Below are 11,991 nucleotides of genomic sequence, written 5' to 3'. Positions count from 1 at the left end.
TAGAAAGCATCTTCTAAAGTTGACATTCAAATATACTATCATTCAGTGATTAAAATCTAAGCTCTTTACGCTTAAGAAACACGATTCACTTTGTAACTCGGGAAGGCAGGAGGTTTAGATGTGTGAGGTTTCCGGCAACATTTTTGTGTTGTGCTATTATCACATTATGATCCTCAGCTAACTGTACTTTTTTCATCTAATGCATTAAAAATCTAGTTTCCTGGTCAATACTTTGTTAGTGGGAGACTCACAGTAGACTACTGTCTCCTCTCCATAGTTTTGTGCTCAGCTTCACAGTTCAAACCCATACTAACAATATAACTAAAAGACATTTAATTGATTTTGCAGTTGAAATATTTTAATCAGCATCAATGGCATTTGTCATCTTCATCCTCTTTTGATCCTGCTTCAGTCTTGTCTACTTGTGCCCTGTGTTCAAAAACTAAAAAGACCACTCCAAGTATTCCTTGTGCCCATATTGTACTCCTAAACAGATCAATGAAAGGGCATGGGAAGGATCCAAAATTTGGCCCTGTGCACTGACACACTGCTCTCTTTGAGAATCAATAGCAGAACTTCGTAAGAGAAGTTCAGAGAGAGTAAAATCCTCTGGTCAGACAATAGAAAGAACAGATGACCAGCGGCTAACCTCAGTCTGAATTAAATATTGCCTGATTTCATCAAACAGTTCCTGCAATGTGAAGATGAGAGACATAGAGAAATATTTCTATAAAGACAATGTACTATTATCGAATTAGTATTCATTTATATAAATGTAACATGCATACAATATATAGGCTAATATGCAAATATAATATATACTGTATATGTATTATATAACATATAATACATGATGGGAACTGATTACATGTAATCTGGATTACGTAATCAGATTACAAAAATTAAGTATTTGTGATTAGATTATATTACATTTTAAAATACTCGTAATCAGATTGCAGTTACTATATGTATTTTTTTACTTTTTTAATGTTTTTCATATTTTTAAATTTTTTGTATATATTTTATATATTTAGTGGACATTCACGGAAAGACCAGTCAGTATTATAATTATATAATATATCTACAGTCAGATGGCTATAATGACACAGAAAATTGAGAGGCCACACAGCATTTGACTCATTTCAGTTTAAAAAAATGTTTTCTCAACATTTCAACACTGCATCAACTACTGATGAATACATTAATTTTGATTTGAATTATCATTCAGGTTGTTTAACCATTCAAACACATGCACAAATTCACATTATATATCTTTTTTTGTCATCTGAACCTCTTTCACCTAATAGATTTATCTGAAGTTCCCCAGAGATTTTAAGGTAATGTTAATAATTAAGTAACACATTTGCAATGTGCACAGTTAATGATTACATGACATGCAGGTAAATAAATAAAATATTTAATCTTTTTAGTGAGTGTTTTCAGTAATATCAGTGGTTCAACCTTGGTACGTTTGTGTTTTAAGTTTTATATGTGGTTCAGTATTGTTAGTGGTTCAACCTTGGTACTTTCATAAATGGAGGCAGACAGTGACAGGGAAGAGAAGAATTGCTTAATAAAGTCTTTATTTTTATTTTTTTGAGCATAAAGTTTATTCACTGATGTCACATGGACTATATTAAAGATGCCCTTACTGCCTTTCTGGGCCTTGAACATGGTAGTTGCGTTGCTGTCTATGCCCGTCCATAAAGCTCTTGGATTTCATCAAAAATATCTCAATTTGTGCTCTGAAGATGAACGAAGGTCTTCGGAACGATACTAGGGTGAGTAATTAATGACTGAATTTAAATTTTTGGGTGAACTATCCTTTAAAATCCCTATGGGAAAAATGAATGAAAAAAATTGACTAATGCACTGAAATGCGGCATTAAATAAAACACTGCACATAGCTGTGAATAGTCTCAGGATTTATTTATTTTTTTATTTAGAAAATGTCACCTTAGAAATGTCTTAATACTCTGCAGAGTTGACAGACGTGACAGACATGATGAACACTTTGATGCCAGGAACACTGTCTCCAAAAAAAAACAAAAACAATAAAAAAAAAACTTTTAACTTTTTTTAGGCTGAATGAAAAAAAGTTCTAAGTTCTACTTGCAGATTTTACTTGGTTTGATATTTTGTTTTCTAATGCATTGCACTTCATACATTTTTAAGTCTGGCTTCTGTATCTAAAAACCTTTTGGGGTCATTGTATAATATTACGGTATAAATCAATCAGGCTTTATTTAATACAGTAGCTTAAAGTAGGAAATAATCTCAACCAAAAGAGGCCAAAAAAACATGTTCCTTTTCTCTATCACAGTACTGATGCTTTTTCAGCGCTTTAACGGCATGCTGTCTAGAATGATGCATTACAGGATGTCAAGGTCTGTTCTAGCATGTAAAAGTGTGTTATGTAATATATTTATTTTAGCTGCAGCATCTCGGTATGAAGCACAGAAGATCCTGCCTCATAGCAACACTCCTAGAGTCACAGAATAAATGATATGGTTTAGCTGGGGTCTTCTGGGCACTGTCGAGATTCATGGTTGTGCTGATTTCTCCAGCTGAGCTGAATTATCATCACCCCTTTGGGTCTCAGTTGAAAAGCTGTGTGTTTTTGCTCACAGTAGTCCTTCATTAAATGAAGAAAAGACTATTTTTTAAATGGTTTATTGTAGTTTTATGTTACAATAGTTAAAGGTTTACTTACTGACCCTTAAACTAGTATTGGATGTCTATGAACTTGTATCTGTAGGAATGTTTGAGTTGATCATAATCTGAGGATAGCAGGTCTCGTAACATAGAAATGCACATTTCTCTTTTTCAGCCCAAAGGCATTTGGATCCTCAAAAAATTCAAAGAGCTCTGCACAAAGTCTTGCTGCTTTTTCAAGCATGTATACAAAGGTAGGAAAGCATCAAGGCACGTCCGAGCCCAGTATTTATGTAACATCTGGTCAAATGTGATCTGTCTACAACTGACAGATTTTTGAAACCTGTACAGATCCTTCATTGTCTTTAATATCCACAAATCCTGGCTGCATGGTTGAATGGTTGGTTGAAAGAAGAAAAAGGTGCCTGACAGACTGGTTAAAAGAAATATATTCAATTATAAATGTCCATTTTTATAATTTCTTTTAATTCATCTTAACATTTGTATAAAATAAGTAAATGTTTCCTTAAAGGGTTAGTGCACTCAAAAATGTGAATTAGCACCCTCAAGGCATCCTAGGTGTATATGACTTTCTTCTTTCAGATGAATCCAGTCAGAGTTATATTAAAAAATTGTCCTGGCTATTCTAAGTTCTATCATTGCAGTCAGCAGGTGTTGCAGTTTAACAGTCCACAAGTCGTCAAATAAAGTGCGTTCATCCATAATAAAACGTGCCTCACACAGCTCCGGGGGGTGAATAAAGGCCTCCTGTAGCGAATCCATGCATTTTCATGAGAAAAATATCAAATATTTTAAATGTAATAAACACTTTTCTCTCACTTCCGGTATCTGTCATACGTGGTAGGCATTCTGGCAGAACAAAACACAACAGCCGGTCATGAATTAGAAGAACAAACAGAGGATTTGTAAAGATAAATGCTGGAGGATTTCGATATAAGCCAAGAGGAGACTGGTTTTCCTTTGCTGAAGTAAGGAAACTTTCCTATAAACAAACTCGCGAGATCAGCATATCTCAGAGGCACGCTGCGCATACGTCCTGCGTCATCCGCCGGAATGCCGCCTTAGTTTTGGCAGAAGGCAAAATCTCATCACGTTATATTTTATGTAACTTCATGCAGTATGCATTAAAATTAAAATGACCAGTCTTCCCATTGTAATTGGAACATTATTTTAAATGTTTTGTGGAATATTCATCACTTACAAATAACATCAGGATTTTCACAGAATGTTAGCACTCTCAATCTAATCTCAGCACAATTTTAACATTATGAGAACATATATCAAATATTTTTTTTTACACTTTATGTATGGGTATTTGCATTGCTTTGACTGTTTTCTGTAGCTCCCACCTTCTCATATGCCATGACTAGTCAATTATGTACAAAGCCTGAATGCTATTGGGCTACTTTCCAGTCACTATCTTCAGCAAGTATGACGGAAAACAAAGACATTTAGGGAATTTAGGCAAATTTCGCCTGTAGTGCTTGACTTAAAGTCTTGGTTCCACATGAAGTGTATTCCTTATTTACTTATCATCTTAGGGAATCTTCCTTGCCATTGTCATCTTTCACAGCACTGCTAGACTGTATTGTGAAAGGCTCTAAACTATAAATTGAGTTGACCGACTGGTCAGCGAAGCAGCAAGGCTGCTGCTTTCGATTTCAGACACCAACAAAACGTCCTTGCATCAGCTACACAGTGTGGTAGGAAAGAGCGCAGCCCATTATTCAGTCCTGGGAGAGCTTCCACACTCTTCTCCATGTGGTTTCTATTTTCTCTGTGCTCAGCAGCGCAGCCCCTGACTCTTATCTGTGACTCTCAGTGTTCTCCCCAGAGAGCCGCCCTCAGCAGAGCCAGGCGCCAGCGCTGCAGGTGAGCAGCCCTTAACAAGAGAGGTGCCTTTGGCTCCTGCATAAGCAACATGGGGGAAGGGATGCAGGCCTTGTAAATTCTGATGCTCATCTGTGTTTCCCCCCTCTTGGCTCTAACTATAGATTAATGCTGAGAGAGACAGTTAGATGGCAAGATACCTATAAACAGCCTACCCTGGAGTCAGCGAGCTGTGTCGACTTCGACAGCATCACAGTCGGCTGGTGACTCCTCACAAGCCTGTTCTCATTCATGCTGGCTATAGAAGAGCTGAGATTTACTGCAGCGGCTTGTCATTTTCCCCCTCATTACCTAATCTTCTCTCAAGGACTGCCTCCAAATTTACAAGAAGTCAATTAAGCCATTCTGACCAGCAATCCCAGTGGTTATTCATCATTTCCCAGGGTTACTAATCAGGCCTGCCACAGAGCAGTACAAATGGGCCGGCTTTCAACTCAGAGGTACAAGCTACGGCGAAGTTTATAGCGCACCATTAAGAGGATTGCAAAGACAAAAGAAACATGTTGATGCGCTGAAACAAGACACCATATGTTTGGATATAACCTGGAGTCCCTCTGGCCTTGTAATACTAACACTCATGCCTAAATTTACAAACAAGCACATTAGCACACTTAAGAAATGGTTCATTTCCAAAATACCAAGTTAGTTCTCTAAACAATTACATATTGGAATATAACCCAGTTATATATTATAAGGATGTTTTGCTAATGTTGCCTGAATGTTCTCTGAACATTCAAAACATCCAGTTTTTTTTTTTTTTTATTCTTGGTTATGTAAACGTTAATAGAATATTTAATTTGATCATTTTGCAAACATTAATGGAACGTCCATTTTAAATGTTCTCTGATCATTCTGAAATAAGCTGTAACATTTAAAAAACCTTAGACAAACTAACGTCTAAAATGTTTCAGGAAAAACTGTTCAATGAATGATGTATAAATCATATTTTTGTGCTAATTCTCACGATCTGCACAGGGACATGAAGATTGAGGATCCAAATGCAGTTTACTTCAGGGGTAATCCAAAGCCGGAGTCCATAGACAAGCATAAAGTAATAAACAGGGTAGTCAGTCCAAACAATACAAACAGGGCAGAAAGCTTTAGACAATAAGGATGACCAGAAAACCATAACACTAAGAACAGCAGTGTGACACTTTTAAGACTAAGCAATGAATGAGTGAAAAACCAGGCTTTAAATAGAGTGAGACTGATGGTGTGATGAGATACAGGTGATTGCAATGAGTGCTAAGTCCAGGCAAAGGATTATGGTTAATGTAATATTGTAGCAGAATATAAACACAATGCACAAAGTCTCTCGTTAAGAGTTTCCCACTTAGAAAACCATAAACACTTAATAAGGCTTAATGCATTAAGACAGTGATATTAAAAGACCAAATTTGACATACAATTTATTAATAAAATGTATTGTAAGGCAAGTAGATGGCCAGAATACAAACAGAATATGCAAAGTGTTTTCCTCTCACACCACAAAACACTTAATGTGGAATAACAGACTAAGATGATGAAGACTAAATTCAGTATATATCTCATTCTTAATGCATTGTTGAATTTTCATCATATTTTGCAATACATTGCAATTTAGTAAAATCTCCTTCCTGTAACTGTAATTTAAATTCCATCCCAACTTCTTTCCATCTCTAGATATGACTCAGGTCACCTTTCAGTACAAAGTGATTTTGTTCATCTGTTTTATGATCCGCCAGGTGTAAAATCACAAGTTTGGTCACCAAGAAAAATAATAGCACACTTCACCTCAACCAGCCACATGATTTGAAGTATCCTTCATGTCTTTAGTGCAAACATCTTAAAGGGACAGTTCACATAAAAATGCTGATGTCACATAAAAAAGGCCATCCAAGATGTAGATGAGTTTTTTCCTTCATCAGAATGTAGCATTACATCACTTGCTCAGCATCACAATAATCCACACGACTCCAAATCTGTTCAGAATTCTAATTTTTGTGTGAACTATTCCTTTAATACTCTGTTCAGTGTCCTATAAGACTAAAGCTGTATGTATCTTGGAAACATGCAGAGCTCTGAAAACTAATACTAAGTTACAATGTAACTCCCTGTATTTTTTATTTATTTTTTGTTCTTTTCATTTTAAGTCTGACTGAAGGTTAATACGCATTCTTGAAATGGCACAAGCACAGAGAAGTTCTCATCAGGACCAGCCCATGTGTGACACATTCATCAGTTTGCTGCTAAAATGATTTCATGGACAGAGGTGTGGGTTATCGGCACAGTCATCTCGCCTGTATCAGTGCCCGGGAATTGAATTTTAGAAATCATACGTTTTTGATCTCCATGCCATTGGTTGATGATCGGTATGGGAGAAGACATGGACATGTGTAGCATATGGTTAACACTCACAATTAAAAATCTATTCATGCATCATTGCTTCTTATTTGCTTAACTCGAAATAGTGTCATCACCTTGTCATTTTGCACCACGAACATGTGCATCATATGAAGAAACAGCCACAGTGACTCATAAACTGTGTTGGCTGCATCACGACGAGGCCCACCGTTGAACACTGAAGTATGAGTCTGAGTTTGATGCATCATAGTCTTAATATTTTATGGGCCAATTACATAAGTCACCTAACCTAACTCTAACATTCCTAACAGTTGTAAAGGAATGTTTTGCATTCAAAATTTAAGCTCTGTGATTTACATAGACAGTATTTTCTACTCATCCCACAGTACTGCATTGAAGTCTACAGTGCAAGACTTTTTTTTTTTTTAAGATGTAAAGTAATATAAAAGTACAGTATGGATGTAAAGCTCAGCTCAGCTCAGTTTCAGAAGCATTCGTCATGTGACAAATTAGTCTGTAGTCACAGGAAAATGAGTACAGTATGGATGTAAAGCTCCTGCAAAAACTGGCACTTGCTAAACATCAACTATAAATGATGAAATATATGTTATGATTTCTATTTGCTTGCAAATAAATTGGATTCCACCAGAATACATGCATGGATCCTTTTGAATGGCCATCAAGGGAGAAACAGGCTTTTACAGTATAATGGTGTAGTTGTGAATTCTACCAGCAGGGGACCATGCTATCTAAGTGGACAATGCTGACCTCCCTTATGTAAAACAATGTGTTTTACTTGCAAAAGTTAACTTTGTTTAACAGCTGTTGTGAAAAAGAAGTGTGCTTAATTGCATTGAAGGTGCACTTGTAGTGTACATCACATCTCAAAAGTGTTATGTATATATGTGTGTGTGTGTGTGTGTGTGTGTGTGTGTGTGTGTATATATATATATATATATATATATATATATATATATATATATATATATATATATATAGTACAGGTCAAAAGTTTGGAAACATTACTATTTTTTAATGTTTTTGAAAGAAGTTTCTTCTGCTCATCAAGCTGCATTTATTTGATCAAAAATACAGAAAAATATGTAAATATGTATGAATTATTGTGATATATTATTACAATTGAAAATAATTGTTTTAAATTTTATTATACTTTAAATTATAATTTATTTCTGTGATGCAAAGCTGAATTTTTAGGATCATTATCACATGATCCTTTAGAAATCATTCTAATATGATGATTCATGATCAAAGTTGGAAACAGTTCTGCTGCTTAATATTTTTTCAGAACATGTGATACTTTTTTAGGATACTTTGATGTATAAAAAGTAAAAAATAAAAAATAAAAAAAAGGAGCTATGTTTTTTAAAATATAAAATATTTTGTAATAACAATATACACTACTGGTCAGTAATTTGTGGTCAGTAATTTTTTTTTTTCTTTCTTTTTTTTAAATAAAATCAATACTTTTATTCAGCAAGGATGTGTTTCAATTGATAAAAAGTGATAGTAAAGAAAATATATTATTAGAATATATATTATTAGAATTTTTTTTTTATTATTTTGAATAAATGCAGATCTTTTTAACCTTTTATTCATCAAAAATATATTAGACAGCAGAACTGTTTCCAACACTCATAATAAATCAGAATATTAGAATGATTTCTAAATGATCATGTGATAGACTGAATGTTACATGTGACACTGAAGGCTGGAGTAATGATGCTGAAAATTCAGCTTTGCATCACAGGAATATTTTTTTTTTTTAAAGTATATTCAAATAGAAAACTATTATTTTAAGTTGTAATAATATTTCACAATATCACTGTTTTTTCTGTATTTTTGATCAAATAAATGCAGTCTTGATGAGCAGAAGAGACTTCTTTCAAAAACATTAAAAATAGTAATGTTTCCAAACTTTTGACCTGTACTATATATATGTATATTATAGAAATATATGCTTCCTTTTTATTTATATTTTATATATGTATGTATGTATGGGGATCCTCCTATTGGATAATTACTGCATGGATGATTATGTTATGTGCCCAAAGAGTGAGGTCAGCTGACTACCTGAATATACTGAATGACCAGGTTATTCCATCAATTTTTTCTTCCCTGATGGCACGGACATATTCCAAGATGACAATGCCAGGATTCATCTGGCTAAAATTTTGAACGGGTGGTTCAGTGAGCATGCAACATCATTTTCACACATGGATTGGCCATCACAGAATTTTGAACCAGACCTTACCCCAATGAGAATCTTTGGGATGTTCTAGAGAATACTTTGTGCAGCGGTCTGACTCTCCCATCATCAATACAAGATCCTGGTAAAAAATCAATGCAACTCTGGACCGGAATAAATGTTGTGACATTGCAGAAGCTTATTGAAATGATGCCACAGCGAATGCATGCCATAATCAAAGCTAAAGGCGGTCCAACTAAATATTAGAGTGTGTGACTTTTTTTTTTTGGAACGGGCAGTATATATATATATATATATATATATATATATACATCATTTTCACACATGGATTGGCCATCACAGAATCCAAAAGGCCAATTAAGTGAAATTAAAGTACACTTTCATGAATACGCTCTAAAAACTGCACTTTATGATACTGTCACATGAAAACTTTTATTTAAAGTACATTTTAAATCATTATATTTTAATATTCTTTGTCATACTTTAAAAAGTACACTTATTCTGAAGTGTTGACTAACAGCTCATGTAATCTGAGTTATTTGATATCACATTTAAATGTAATATATTTTAAATCCACTAAATTGCACCTTCATCATTACAAATGTGTAAATACAAATATGACATATCAGCTTCCATATAATTTACAGTAAATATATTTTATTTACCATGAATAAATGTACATTCAGCAGTACACTTTAACCATATTTCAAAGAAAACAGGAGTAATTATTAAAAAAAAAAAAAACCTTACATATAAAGATGTACTTGAGTTTTACAACATGCAGTAAAGTGTCCAAAAACATAAATACAGTTTGCACTTAAGTATATTATTTTAAAGTATCTTATTCAGTAATAAGTACTCTTTTTAAAAGTATGCTGAAATGTACTTATTTCTTACAAGGGAGAAGATTGTATCTAACTTTGCATGGACAAGGTAAGTAAGTGATTTTATTATTACTGCATTAATACAGTATGTATAATGAGTAAGTCTTGACCAAATAATGTGTTTTGTACCATTTATTTCAGTGTAATGTCTTTCCATTGTACTGTAAACACTCTTGTTTTTTTACAAAATGATTACCCGGGTAATTGATAGCATGTCGCAGAGTTTAACGTCTAATCATTTAATATTTTCACCTCAGGCTTATCAGTTCAGTCTTCTATCACTCTGTTGTAGGTTTCATTCTCCAAAAGTGTGTTCATAATTACTACTTGAAAACATTTCTTCTTGCAGTGCACTATTAAATGAACTAATTTATCACAATATTCTGTGTGTCTGCTCATACATATCCGCTAAAAGGTGTTCAAATGAGCCCATGCATTTTCCCTGAGGTTAGTGCTTACACTTCTTTAGATGAGGAGAGCAGATCTTTCACGATGCGAGCAATTACCCTGCTGTGATTAAATATGCATGCTAGAATTATAGCTAAAGGTGAAAATGCTTTTTTAAGCACCGCTAATTAGTTCAGAGAATTTCCCCCATTTCAGTATGTGTGTAGATAAACGTTGGGTTTGGAGGTAAATTCTGCACTTTTTAAATATTGCCCTGAGAGAAACAGTCTTCTGCCAATACTGCTGAACCAGCTCTAAATCTGAAAGGAAATGTAAAATCTCTGTGTCTGTAAGGCATATTGACCACTTCATTTAGACTTAATTTGGAAACACTGAGTGACTCTGTTTTAATTGAATAAATCCTTCTTTTGTGGATCATGTTGTATTATAGTTAGTTGTTTACTGTGGAAGCACTTTAGTCATCTAGAAAGCATAAGATAATTAGGTTATTAATTAATTTTTTGTTCAAGCATGTCATTTATATTGTGCAGTATTTGTATTTTGGATTATTAATATGTCAGTGCAGGAAATGATGAGCCGGCTGATGTCTGGAATTTTCCTCCTTAGTGTTTTGAGAAAATGCACAAGATGTCACAGTCATCCACAGCAACATATGGGTTCATTAACTTCTGTGCATGTGCACTTCAATTGAGCTGTGCATTACACCGCCAGAAATTGACGGCTGGTAGTACAGTATGTAAGGGTGGGAAAGAAATTGGATTCATTATAAAGCAATTTATTGTGAGATAAAAGTCACAACTGCCATTTTGTTTATTTTGTGGCGGAAACAAAAAAAACAACAACAGAATTTTGAGATGTAAACTCAGAATTCCGGGGGAAAAGTCAGAATTGTGATGCGTAAACTTGGAATTGTGAGAAAGAATGTCAGAATTCTAAGTTTATATCTCACAATTCTAAATTTTTTCTCAGAATTGCAAGAAAAAAAAAATGTAAAAAAAAAACAAATAATAATAATTTTATTCCATGGTGGAAATGGGTTTGCATACACTACAGTCAATTAAGTTGAATTCACTGTGGTAAATATAACTGTTGTCATTACAGTACATGTGTGTTTGTTGCTGCTGTAAAGCAAGCCTTCTCACAGAATTTCATATCTGCTCAACAATCTTACATATCCCCACAACTAACATTTTGGGAAAGAAACAGAAGCCAATCAGCTTTTTCGAAGTCAGTGTGCCATCTTTCAAGTAAAAAAATAAAAAATAAAATAAAAAAGTTGCCACATTAAAGTCCACATGAAATCAAAATAGACTCTATTTACTTTTATAATGTATAGTCTTGTGGTGAAAAATTCATCCATGCAGGTTAATCTATAGAAAACAAGTTAACAGCATAATTATTTAGCATGAAAAACATCTGTACGTTCACTAAAAAAATTACAATATTACATTTTTTTTAATGTATTTAAAAAAAAATAGAAACATTACATGCATGGCATTTAAACAAAATATTTAATAATGCTAACTTGATATATTATCAAGAGGAATATGCTGTGGCACCTAA

Source organism: Cyprinus carpio, chromosome A14 (genome assembly GCF_018340385.1).
Source record: "Cyprinus carpio isolate SPL01 chromosome A14, ASM1834038v1, whole genome shotgun sequence".
NCBI classification, from domain to species: Eukaryota; Metazoa; Chordata; class Actinopteri; order Cypriniformes; family Cyprinidae; genus Cyprinus; species Cyprinus carpio.
This window is presented reverse-complemented; position numbering follows the sequence as displayed.